Raw genomic sequence first — 13,886 nt, 5'->3', positions numbered from 1 at the left:
CACACTTGCAAGGTAGAATTGGGATCATGATAGTGGGGCGGGGCGGGGGGAGGGGAGGAGCATTTAGGAACTAGAGGAAAGTTGTATTTTTCATCATTGCTACATCACACTCTGACTGGCTCATCTCCTCCCCATACCCTTCTGTAAGGGGATGTCCAGTGGCCTACAAATGGGCTTTGGTTCTCCACTCCGTACTACCCCCCTCATTCACTATGGTAAGATTTTTTTGTTCTGATAATGCCTAATACCTGATCCCTTAGACACCTCGTGATCACACAGGCTAGTGTGCTTCTTCCATATGGGCTTTGTTGCTTCTGAGCTAGATGGCTGCTTGTTTACCTTCAAGCTTTTAAGACCCCAGATGCTATATCTTTTGATAGCTGGGACCATCAGCTTTCTTCACCACATTTGCTTATGCACCCATTTGTCTTCAGTGGTTGTGTCGGGAAGGTGAGCATCATAGAATGCCAATTTAATAAAAGAAAGTATTCTTGCATTGAGGGAGTACTTAAGTAGAGGCTCAATGTCCTTCTGCTACCTTAATACTAAACCTATAAATATATGCACATAGATCTATTTCCCCATCCTCATATATAAATATATTTGCATATGTACATGTTTTTATCTAGACCTCTATAAATGCCCTTTTCCTCCCAGCTCTTTCCTCTATTTCCTTTGACTTTCCTCCTGTCCCACTAACATGCTCAATCCCCACCACGGTTTCAGCAATTTCTCTTGGTTACATTGCCCTTGATCATGTCCTACCAGGCCTCCCACACCCTTCTCACCACTGATTTGGATCACTTGTTGTTCCCTTGTTCCTGGGTTTGTTAACATCACTATCTTTCACCCACCTCTCTCTCTCCCATGTCCCCCCCCCCCGGAGCAATCGGTCCCATTGTTTTCTCCTCCATACTGTTTATCCAGCCTATCTTATTTAGACAGACCTGTGGAGATAATAACATGCACAAAAACAAGACAGAGCAAAACCAAGCAACAATATACAACCAAACAACAGCAAACCAATGACAAAAAACAAACAAAACAAAACACAAGAAAGAAAAGCTTGTAGTTAGCTCAAGGACTGTTTGTTGGCCTTTAGGAGTGTTTTCCAGTCTAGTCTGTTGGGGCACCATACCCTGGCCCCAAAGTCCATCTTCAGCATTCCCTGGGGGACAACGCCGCTCCATTCCCTTGCTGTTCTGTTGCACCCCTTAGTGTTTTGCCTCGGTGTGGCGGGATCCAATCGGGCGCAATTCCCACACTGTGTCTGGTGTTTTCCCCTGTAGGGCTATGGGTCAGTGCGAGGCATGTCTCATAGTGGGGGAGGCCATGTGATCCTCCCTGTGGACTGGCTGCTCTAATTGGGAATATCGTCCCCATGGCCTGGTGGGCCAGGATATGTTCCACTCTCTCCTCCTCCCCCTTCATCTGCTCCCGTGTGCTCTGATCAGATATGTCCCTCTCCCAGAGCTGCAGATTCAATGCTGTCCTTTGAAATAAATTTTTCTGGGTAGAGACGCAGGTGTCCACTTAGTAGTTGGGGTTTGGGCCGGCCCCCCAGACCTCTTCATGGGTTCCCTGTTCCACGCCGGCATGTTGCATTCACATCTTGGAGCACTGGGTTGAAGTCTGGTCCCTCTTTCCCTGTGGAGACACAAACAATACCTTCCCCTTGGGTGGGTTAGTGCCCTGTGCCCCTGCTACCCATTTCTTTTTTATTATTTTTTTCCTTGCCCTACCTCCTTTTCAATTGTCTACCATATGTATGCCTGTATTTGGTCTTGTGCCTGCCACATTACCTGGTCCTCATCCCAGGAATGTTTGTATACCGTAGCTTTCTTCCCTATACCCCTTTTGCATTCTTTCTTAAAGCTTACCTCAGTGGACTCATGTTGTACTTGTCCTTTTGTACTTGACTTACTTTGCTTAGCATGATTTCCTCCAGTTCTTCCCATGCGGCGATGTGCTTCATAGGTTCATCACTGCTTTTTAGTGGTGTGTAATACTCCATTGTATGTATATATCACAGCTTTTTAATCTAATCATCAATTGATGGAAATTTGGGTTGCTTCCAATTCTTTGCAATTGTGAACTGTGCCACAATGAACATTGACGCACAGATGTCTGGCCTTGGTTTGGTTCTTGCCTCTTCTGGGTATATGCCCAGTAAGGGGATTGCTGGGTCTATTTCCATCTGTTTTAGATATCGCCAGATTGATTTCCATAGTGGCTGTACATACTTACAGGTCCATCAGCGGTGGATGAGAGTTCCTGTCTCCCCACAGCTCCTCCAACACTTGTTGCTTCCTGATTTTTTGAATTGGGCTACCTTTGAGGGTGTTAGGTTGTACCTCATTGTTGTTTTAATTTGCATTTCTCTTATGGCTAAAGATCGGGAACATTTTCTCATATTTTTGTTAGCCATTTGGATTTCTGCCCCTGTGAAACTTCTGTTCAGGTCCTTTGCCCAACTGCTCAGTGGGCAATTCATTTTTTTTCTTTTTGGAATCTAGCAGAGTATTGTAGATTTTAGTAATAAGGCCTTTGTCTGATGTATCATTGCTAAAGAGGTTTTCCCAATCCGTGAACTCTCTTGATGAATTCTTTCGATGTACACAGGTGTTTTATCTTCAGTATATCCCATTTGTAAGTGTGTGCCTCCTCTGTGTTTGTGTCCTTCCCTATTTCTGATAGCGTATGTATTCCCTGTGCCAAAGTTCTCAAGTTGGTCCCAATTCCCTCATTGATGGCACTAATAGTTTGGGGTTTAACTTCAAGGTCTGTGATTCACCTTGAGTTTATTCTTGTGCATGGAGTGAGATAAGGGTCTTGCTTCATTTTTCTGCAGGTAAATATCTATTTTTCCCAGCACCACTTGTTAAAGAGGGCATCTGCTTCCCATTGGATATTCTTTGGGCCCTTATCAAAGATCAGTTGTCTGTATGCTGATACTTTTATTTCTGGGGTTTCAGTTCTTTTCCGTTGGTCTGAGTATCTGTCATTGTACCTATACCGTGCATTTTTGACAACTGTGGCTGTATAGTATGTACTAAAGTCAGGTAACACAAACCCTCCTACTGTGTCCTACTTCTTGAGGTGTTCTCTACCAATTCTGGGCTTCTTCCCTCTCCATATGGTGTTGGAAATCAGTTTTTCCATTTCTTTGAAGAAAGATGAGGTTAATGTATCAGAATTGCATTAAGTTTATGTAGTGCCTTTGGCAGAACTGACATCTTGACTATATTGAGTCTTCCCATCCACGAGCATGAGATGTTCTTCCATTTGTTGAGGTCGCTCTTGGTTTCTTGTAATAGTGTTGTGTAGTTTTCCTCATATAGATAGTTTGTTCTTTGAGTGAGGTGTATCCCTAGATACTTCAATTTGTATTTGGCTATTGTGAAGGGTACCACCTTTCTTTATCTCCTCTTCTGTGGTCTTATCTGATGTGTATAACAGTCCGATGGACTTCTGTTTGTTGATCTTGTATCCTGCCACTCTGCCAAACTCCTCTATTGCTTCCAGTACTCCCTTTGTGGAACTTTGGCGATTTTCCATATATTAAATCATATCATCTGCAAATAACCATAATTTCACCTCATCCTTCCCCAGATGAATACCTTTGATGTATTTTCTTTGCCTTATGCACTTAGCATATCTTAAACTGAAGAACTGAAGAACAAGTTCAAAGTTCAAATGGCAATATTGGAAGATTATGGTGGAACTGTTGAATTGCATGATATGTGGAAGGAGTGCCAATAAAACTTTTTTAAAGGCTAAAAATAAAATAGAAAGAATACACAGAGTCACTGTATCAAAATAACTGGTCAGCATTCAACCATTTAAGGAGATAGTATATTAGCAAGAACCTATGGTGCTGAAGGAAGAAATTCAAGTTGCACTGAAAATCTTGGCAAAAACTAGGCTTCAGGAATGGATGGAATACCAATAGAAATGTTTCAACAGGCTGATAAAGCACTGGAAGTGCTCACTTGTCTGTGCCAGGAAATGTGGAAAACAACTACTTGGCCAACTAACAGGAAGAAGGTGATCCAGCAGAATGTCCAAACTCTAGAAGGATATCATTGTTACCACATGCAAGTAAAATTTTGATGAAGATCATCAACAATGGTTTCAGCAATCCATTGACAGAGAACCCTAAGAGGTTCAGGCTGGATTCAGAACAATTCATTGGACAAGGGATATCATTGCTGAAGGCAGGGCATACCAGAAAGATGTTCACTTGTGTTTTATTGACTCTGCAAAGGCATTCTACTGTGTGGATCATAACAAACTATGGGCAGCCTTGAGATGAACAGGAATTGCAAGACACTTCCTTGTGCTAATGAGGAACTTGGATATGGAGCTGGAGGCAGTTGTATGAATGGAACAAGGGAATACCGCATAGTTTAACACAGGAAAAGTGTGTGACAGGGTTGTATCCTCTCACCATCCTTACTCCATCTGTATGCTGAGCAAGTCCTCAGAGAAGCTGGATTCTATGAAGAAGAATGTGGCATCTGGATTAGAGGAAGGCTTGTTAACAACCTGCAATGTGCTGTGGACACAACTTTGCTTGCTGCCCGGGAGGGAGTTGAAGCACTTACTGAAGAAGATGAAGTTCTGCAGCCTTCTGTATGGATTGTGACGCGATGGAAAGGAGACCAAACTCCTCACAACCTGCCCAGCAGGTGAATCATGATAAATGGAAGAAAGGTTGAAGTTGTTAAGGATTTTGTCTTCCTTGACTCTATAATCAATGCTCCTGGAAGCAGCAGCCAAGCGATCAAAGGACACATCCCACTGGGCAAATAGACTGCACAAGACCTCTTTTTGGTTTTAAGAGCATGGAGTTCATCTTCATACTTGGAACGTGTTATCAGCAGAGATTCGTTCCGGAGAAGGACCTTCTTGGTAGAGTCGAGGAAGAGCTTGGCACGATGAAGTGACACAATGGCCGCAACAATGGGTCCAAGCACAGCAACCGTTATGAGGGTGAGGCCGGACTGGGCAAAGCTTTGTTCTGTTGTATAGAAGGCTGCTGGGACTCGGAACTGAGTCAAGGACAGCTAACAACAGCTGCTTTCACCCATGCTCTGTCTGATAGAAGCTTGCGTTTCTAGAAGCTTCCTTCCAGTCAATGTGCTTCAGGTTCAAATGAATGACAGCCACTACAATGGCTTGAAATTTAGAAGAGTCTTGTATTCATTTATAACCAGACTGCTAGAAAATAAAAGTGATTCTTTAGATTGCAGTCCAGAGTCCACATCTCTGTGAGGTTTTAAAGGCAAAAACTCATTTATCACTTATCAGAAACTCAAGCAAGCATATGACAAAAGTAGAAAACAAAGCTAATGCTAACATTCGTTAGAGTTAGTGAGCGTTATAGGGTACAGGATTTATTATAACATCCTGGTTAATAAAATAAGAGTAGTAAGATCCTGGCTACAATATCAAAAGGAACAATATTATTCATTACAATGTTCTGATCCCGGGAAAATCAGAGCGCGTTCTAAAATCAATCACTAGCGGAACTTTCTGAGATGGGAGGGGAAGGAGGCAGGTCATTCCGCAGTCAACAAAATGACATCACTTTGGTCAGTTTGCCTCATTCCCCACTCTTTTCATTTGGGAATCAAATCTTTGATTCATCAGCAACTTCTTCTGGAAACTGAGTTTTTAATGTCTAAGCTTAGCCGCTCCTATACAGTTTTGGATAAACTTTTATAAATGCATTAATAATGCATGGTCCAATAAAAAGTTTCGGTTTTAATAATAGGGGACCAGCAAGGTCAGTAATTAAGGTCGTGACTCAAGGAGACCAATTAAACAATTTTTGATACCTGTTGTCTGTAAATTCTATTTTTCATGATCTTTTTTTTACATGTTTGTGGACTAAAAGGAGTTTCTCATACAATTCCAGTTTTCTTTGCCTAAAAACATTTGGTTTTTAAGTGCAGTGTATAGTTTACCTTGTTTAAGGAATAGCAAATTCAGACCTCCGCTGTTCTGCAAGGCTACTTCAGCTAAGGACTAAATTGGTTCTGACAATTTTAACATGGTGGCTTTGCACCCATTAATATTCACATTAATTATCCTGGAGAGGCCTTCCAGGCCATGACTCTGGGTGTGAATGCAGCGACAGCTGTGGCTGCGGAACCTGCAATGAAACCTGTAAGTTGACGGGCAGGTGGTAAGGCATTCGAAGAGCAAGAAAACCACTTTTTTTTTTTTGGAAAGCCTTAAAATACACTTGTGACCTAATGTAACACATTTTAATAGTTTGACTACACTATGCAGAAAACCTAGAGAAAGATAACAATATTAAGAAACCCGAGATAGTCTACGCTTAAGGGGTCTTTCGTTCTGGCTTGAGCAGGACAGCCTTGTGAGCAGTGAATTCAGGCAACAAGTCCGTTCACCTTGACCGTGGTTGGAGTTGTGAGCATGATGTCACAGAGCCTCTATCAACGTGGTGTCAGTCCAGTGGGCATGAGTCGCTTGAGGAGGACAGAGTCACCAGGCTGGAGTGGTGCACAGGCAGGCTGCTCGCTGGTGGCGGGGGACTGCCTTCCTCAAGAACTTGTGGAGTTGGTGCTGGACACTCTGTCAGGGCTGCAGGGACTTAAGCAAATTACAATCATGAATCTCTGCCTGCAGGTGTCCTTGAAACAATGAAGGGGTTGTTGTCAGATCAACTTGACACCCTTACACAATATTTTAGCCATACACAAGTCACGAGAAAAGGGATTTCATTGCTGAAGGCAGGGCACACCAGAAAGATGTTCACTTGTGTCTTACTGACTCTGCAAAGGCATTCCACTGTGTGGACCATAACAAACTATGGGCAGCCTTGAGATGAACGGGAATTGCAAGGCACTTCCTTGTGCTCATGAGAAACTTGTACATGGATCTAAAGGCAGTTGTATGAATGGAGCAAGGACAACAGCCCTAACAAGGTAAAACCAGAAAATATACAGCTTAAAATGTGCCAGCCTTATTTAAACACAATATTTTATAAGTGACCAAAACAAAAATAGTTCACGTTTTTATCTGTGAAAGTTTGTGAGCGAGTTTCCTCATGCTCTCATTCCCATACTGCGCCTGAAGAATCTTCATTCCAACTCCACATCCAAAAGCCAGGTCAATCGAGTCAGCAGCAACATGCACTGCCAATTCACAGGCGGAAATTTTCTAGTTTTATCTGGTGGGGTTCTGGTTAGCTTAATGTGGCTGCCTCGCTAGTCCCCTCCGGGGTGCCCTTTGGTTGCCTTCCCTGTTGACCATGGGTCCATTCACAACTTTTTAACAACTTTAGTCCCTTGGGATAGGTCATGAACTTCAGACCAGCCAACCATCTTTCATCTTCTTCCCTAGTTTCTGTGAACCAGGTCTACAAATGTTAATGGCCAGACTTAACCCATTTCTGTATTGCTGCATTTCTTTGCAAGTCCATGCAACAAGTGGATCCAGGTGGTCCCCCAACAAGCATTTCAGGCTGCTTCCAGGCTCTCCTTCACGCTCCATTCTAGAGCGGGGTTGTTTCTTTATGGCTTCGTACATATATATGCATTTTTGTCTAGCTTCAGGCACAAATAACTAGTTAAAAATTTTAAAAGCCAAATGCTTCCTCTCTTTTTTCCCCTTCAGTCTGCCAACAGCAATCTCCCCCAGTGTCTACAAATGTCCAGAGCCCTCAAAGCACGGGGTGGGGCTCACCTTTTCAGAGACTTCTTTGCAGGTGTGTCCTATACCCACTTTACATTCAAATAGATGGCTGAAAGCAAGTAGACTTACAAACTTTCTATTTTCTTTTTACTTTCCAGTAACTTTTAAAAATCAATCACTGTATTAATAACAATCGTTAAAAGAAACAGGATAGACCTAGTAAAGCCAGTTCATAAACTCAATACTTAAACAGTCCAATTTAATTTTTATTTATTTTATCTTAATCCTTATTTAAACTATTTCATTGACACGAAATATGACTTCAGGTGCCCGAGCGCATGAAGTCAGGACTGGGCTTTCTGTCAGCCATTTTCACTTTTGTTGTTAGTCATTCTGACTAGGCAGCATGGTCTCGGTCAGAGAGGCTTAAGGGACTTTTTGGCCCCCTTAGCTTAATATTTACATTCATTACATTTATTTTTGACATCGTAGACTTTTTCCAAACTTTTTAAAAAATTTAAACCCTTTTAACTTTTGTGATTTAATTTTTATGTTTGGGACAAACGGAGTTACAAAAGCCAAATGGACTGGTTTGAAGTTCGCAGGGCCTCCGGGTCTATGGGAGAATAGGGCCAGTGGCCATGGAGCCATTTCCCTAAAAGTACAAAGGCAGTGGGGACTCATTTATGGGCCTACAGGTAGCCCACCTAATCTCTGCTGGTAAATACTACTGAAGGTGTGCAGCCTCTTGAAGGGTCTGGGTCCCAATAGGCTTTTGTCTAATTTGTTTCTATTTCCCTACCGAGGCCCGACACATTGGGGGAGGGGGGTTGTGGTGAATATGGCTGTGCCCCTTTGACATGAAAAGCACAACCAACATTTGCTGGCAGTCATTCCAAGTGGGGCGTTGGATTTAGAGGGAAGGAAGCGCAGGGACCAGTTCGGCTCCTCACAGTGGTGAGCAGGCACCTAGCAACCACTCTGCTGGGGGTGTGGTGGCAGGGAGAGGGCAGGGGAGGGGAGCAGCCACTGCCTGCAGGGTATCAGGGACAGAGGCCACAGCAGACAGATTTAGGCAAGGCATTTTGGGGTTCTTTGTTTGTTTGTTTGAGAAGCCAAACCAAGAGAGAGCTTTCAGAAAGGAGTCCTCTCCTTAGGGGCAGTAAACCATTAACCAAAGACTAATGAGACCGCATTCCCTGGGGAGGTCAGGCCTCTAAAGGTGGTTATTTGAGCTGGTTTTTTAGCCCTCTGAGTCACAGACTTCGTCTGATGCCGACAAATAGGAGGGGAGTTCCACTTTCCGTGAGACACTTCAGGTGCTCACCCCACCTGCAGGTTAGAGCTTTAATTAGACACGAATGCACACCTACACAATTTTTCTGAATTTGAAACCATTAATTCCCTTCCGAAGGAAGGAAATTATAAACTGACAGTTATCAGAAAAATAAACAAAAGTAAAGAGGGAGGAAAAAACACTTTCTATGGGCTGAACTCACAATGTGCTTCTTGGAAACAAAGATTAATTACCCATTCAAAAACACATTCCAGTTCCCAAACCTCTGGGCGAAACTTCAAGTTCTGCAACAAAGACACAGAGCTTGACAGCCTGTGTATTTTAAACAACACAGCAAAGCAGATAAAACTGTGATCTTCAGAGGCAATAAGGATAGTCCAAAGAACACCACACCAGGAGAATGAAAGCTAAGCCAGACTTCTCCCATAAAGGCCGCTCTTGAATTGTCCAGGGTACATCGAAGGGGAGTCTTTTCCTGCCTGCTAGAGTTATGCATTTTTACAATAAAAACAAAAGCACAAACACAAAGAAATTTACTTTCCAAGGCTCAAACTCCTACAAAATGCCCTGGTTGGTTAGATTAATAATTCATTCACTCAATCCGTCCGAATCCCAGGTTTGTGTATATAACCACTCAATGTTCTTTAAAAAAATACCATACAATGGTTTTAGATTTATAAAACAAAAAAGTTTTGTTCTGATTAAAATTCATTTAAACCTGCCAGTTAGAAAGCACAAATATAACAACCAAAAGAAGTTTTTGGTGTTTTGGGCCGACATCCAGTCAGTTGACTGTGAGGCTAAGAGCCAGCAATCCAGTCTCCCAAAGGGAGCAGAGGAAGAAAATAAAATGACAGAGCACTTGAGGGGAGACCTACGGGCATACACATCCAAAAGACAACCAACAGGCTAGCCAGGTTTCACACAAAAAGACAAACACCCAAGCTACACAGAAAATAAGCAGTCAAGTTACCCAGAAGACATGCAGCCAAGGCAACCAGCTTACCAGATTTATCACACTTGTTAGCAGTGGTTTGTAAAGACAAGCATCCAACTTAACAAGGTACCAGACTTCTCCATCAGTGTCCCAGGGAGAAGAGGCTGAGGAGAGTTAGGGTTGCATATGCGCCCACCCCCACCCCCAACATACACATCTTAGCCAAAAGATACCTCACAGATCCACCTCCTGAGGTTTCAGGCAGAGGACTCAAGCTGAATTCCAGCATCCCCAGGCAGCTGCTCAACTGTGAGAGTGTGTGTCTGGATCCCTGAAACTTTTTATCAGGCAGTGCCAACCCTACGCACCCCACACCTCCAGGACTAGCTGCTGGGCAGAGGCTTCAGGACAGTGACTTCCTGGCTAACACACCAAAATATACGGGTGCAAATGCATGACAGCCACTACAATGGCTTGAAATTTAGACGAGTCCTTTATTCAGTTATAACCGGACTGCTAGAATATAAAAGTGATTCTTTAGATTGCAGTCCAGAATCACATCTCTGTGAGTTTATAAAGAAAAAAACTCATTTATCAGAAACTCAAGCAAGCATATGACAAAAGTAGAAAGCAAAACTAATGTTAACATTCTTTAGAGTTAGTGAGCATTATAGGGTACAAGATTGATTATAACATCCTGGTTAGTAAAATAAGAATAGTAAGATCCACATTACGATATCAAAAGGAACGCTATTATTCATTACAACGTACTGATCCCGGAACACCAGAGTCCATTCTAAAATCAAACATTAGTGGGACTTTCTGAGATGGGAGGGGAAGGAGGCAGGTCATGCAGCACTCGACAAATCGGCACCATTTGGTCAGTTTGCCTCAAATGTCCTGCAGCAAACTGTTTTTGAATTATCATCAGCATAATTACTTTTGTGTAAATGCTATTGCTTGATGATTCCTGCATTCCTTTAGATTACATTTTGATCAGTTCTAAAGCGCTGACGTGTGCAAACAGAACTGGGAAGATAGTGTACACAGGCGGGCTCTCACTGTTCCTGCATCAAGAAGTATGGGAAGCCAGGGCTCCCCCCGAGGGAAGCTTGTCTGTGGTAGGAGATGAATCCCATTCACCTGCTCCTAAACAGAAGCTATCCCCTCATTGTCCCCCATAATAATGCCAAACCTAAGGTACTGTACAAACACATGGGACCTCTTGAAGGTCAACTGCTTGAAGGCCCTGAAGGTTGGCTGCCGTCCGAGGCAATCCGACCCTATTGTCTGCCCCACCCTAAGTACTTCTGAGAAGGATAATGGCTGTTCTCCTGGAGAAGAGCTCACAGACATCTAAGGTCACGCCAGCTCAGAAACAATCCAGGTTAGGCTACCATCTTGACTCTTGTAGAATCTGGCCATCCTGATATGCAGGTGCCTTCCTGTCACATGTGTACCTTTAGTGCCTCCCCTTCCTATTGCATGTTTGCCCTTTCCTGCTACATCTGTGCTTACTGAGGCTTGCTTGCCCAAGACTGTCTCATTCTGGTCCCAGTCCTCATGGAAGACGACCCTTGTCTGATTTCTCTTTAATTTACCCCTTGATTACAAAACTGCCCCTCGGACCCATTCGGAGGCTGGTCCCCAACACTGAAGTTGGTTTATAAAAGAAGAAACAACTATGTGTGGATTGTGATAAGAGTTGTATGAGCCCCTAATAAAATGTATAAAAAGAAAAACAAAAAAAGAAAAGTTGAAGTTAAAAAAAACAAACCATGAACTGCTAATAATCATGAATGCAGGAAAGAAGAAAATGTTCTAAGATCAGGGTGATGAATGGACAACTCCCTTTAATATACTTAATAATTTGATTGTATAATAGGTGAATTAGATGTCAATAAAACTATTAAAATAAAAAAAATAAAAAGAAACAACTGAAAGTTTCATCGCTGGTATTTCTGGCTCCTGTGTAAATTTGAATAATGGTCGCATGGGCTGGTCTTCCTTGTGGCCACGTGGACATTATCCTGTCTCTTACAGTGCTTTCATCCAGGACATCTCTCGAACTGCTCGAATGAGATCCTGCTCCTTTTCAGTACAAGTTAGAATTGAATTGTCTTTCCCATTCAAGTTGGAGTACCTGTGAAACTTCAAATCTCATTATTGATTAATTTTTACCTAATCACTTTCTTCTTTCACTTATGCACATCTTGCTTATATTCCGTTTGCTTGGAGCTCTACATTTCATAATTTTTCTTGATTTTTCAATCAACAACTGGATGTGTAGAACTATATTGTTATGGGAGCTGATTACAAGGATCTACATATAACTCCTTCCTTGGGAGACAGACAACAGAAGAGTGGGTGAAGGGAGACGTTGGACAGTGTAAGACATGACAAAATAATAATAATTTATAAATTATCAAGGATTCGTGAAGGAGGGGCAGTCAGGAGGGAGGGAAAAAAAAGAGGAGCTGATACCAAGGCCTCATGTAGAAAAGAAAATGTTTTGAGAATGATGATGGCAACAAATGTACAAATGTACTTGACACAATGGATGGACGGATGGATGGATGGATGGATGGATGGATTGTGATGAGTTGTATGAGCTCCCAATAAAATGACTAAACATATATATGTATATATTGTTATATATTTGGTTATCTTTCGTCATAGATTTCTACAGAAGTACCACTCCAATCATAGAACATCCCATGATTTATTCAGATCATTTAAAATTTAGATTTACCAACTAGCAAATATGCCCTCATAAGCATTCTGTAAGCATCTAAAACATATCATACATTTATACTATTAACACACCCAACAAAATTTGGTATATTTACCACAAAATTCACTGTTGGCTAATGTGTTTGGATTGACTAGAGAAACAAATTCATACACACTCATATTTGTATAAGAAAGAGTTTTATCTAAAAGAGCAATTGTATATTGAGAAAACATCCTAGCCTAGTCCAGATCAAGTCCATAAGTCTGATATTAGCCCTTACCAGCCCAATACCAGTCTATAAATTCCTCTTTAGACTTACGCAAAACATGCAATGACACCAAATGCTGGAAGATCACAGGCCAGTGGGTGGGAAGTCTCGTAGATCCAGCGGTGGAAGCATCTCAGTGCTGGCGTGGGTCTCCACGTGGCTCCTCCAGCTCCAGGGCTCTGGCTCCATCAGCGCAGCTCCATGTGACTTGTCAACAGGAATGTGAACCAAAAAGAGTGTGTGCCCCGCCTCCACTGAGCAAGCCAGGAGTTCTCAGAATCCTCAGGAGAAGTCCATGCCCACACAGAGGCCTCATTAACTAGGACCTGATTGACAGGCTAGACCCCACCCCTTCCTCAAGTTAACAGGAAATTATGAAACTGCCACAGATAAAAGCAAGCAGATCAATCACATTATTGTTTTGTTCAAATATACTGCTTCTTACCAATTTAAAAATGTCTTTATTCTATGAGGTTGGTTTTATCGACTTCTGAGAGATTTGTGTTAAATTCCTGCACTATGATTGCTGTTTTATCCATTTTTGAATCCATTCCTTTTCTGTGTCTGTGCCTTGAAACTGTAGTCTTGATGACATTTAATGTAGCTACTGCTATAAATAGCAGATCCCCCCTGTTCTTCTAAGATGTTTTCCCTGCTGTGACACCTCTATCCTGTATCTCTTAAACACCATGTGGTTTTACCAAGCTATTGTGCAATAATGTTGCCTCACCAACAAGCCCTGGTAACACAGCGAAACAGACACAGACTGCGCTGGGCTTGCCCAGGGATGCTCCTCCGGAGAAACTCAGCTCATGTCCTTGGCTCCAGCAGGCTGCAAGGGGATAACCCCTCCCCCCCCCCAGGTTTGTGCTTGCTCCACGACATTCTCCCATCTACCAAGCAGGTAGGAAGGACAAGCCCAGGAGGGGGCTCAGATGGGCTGCCCACTCTGGAGGTGCAGCTTTCAGGCTCTCCCAGTGTC

The sequence above is a fragment of the Tenrec ecaudatus genome, chromosome 4 (genome assembly GCF_050624435.1).
Source record: "Tenrec ecaudatus isolate mTenEca1 chromosome 4, mTenEca1.hap1, whole genome shotgun sequence".
NCBI lineage: Eukaryota > Metazoa > Chordata > Mammalia > Afrosoricida > Tenrecidae > Tenrec > Tenrec ecaudatus.
This window is presented reverse-complemented; position numbering follows the sequence as displayed.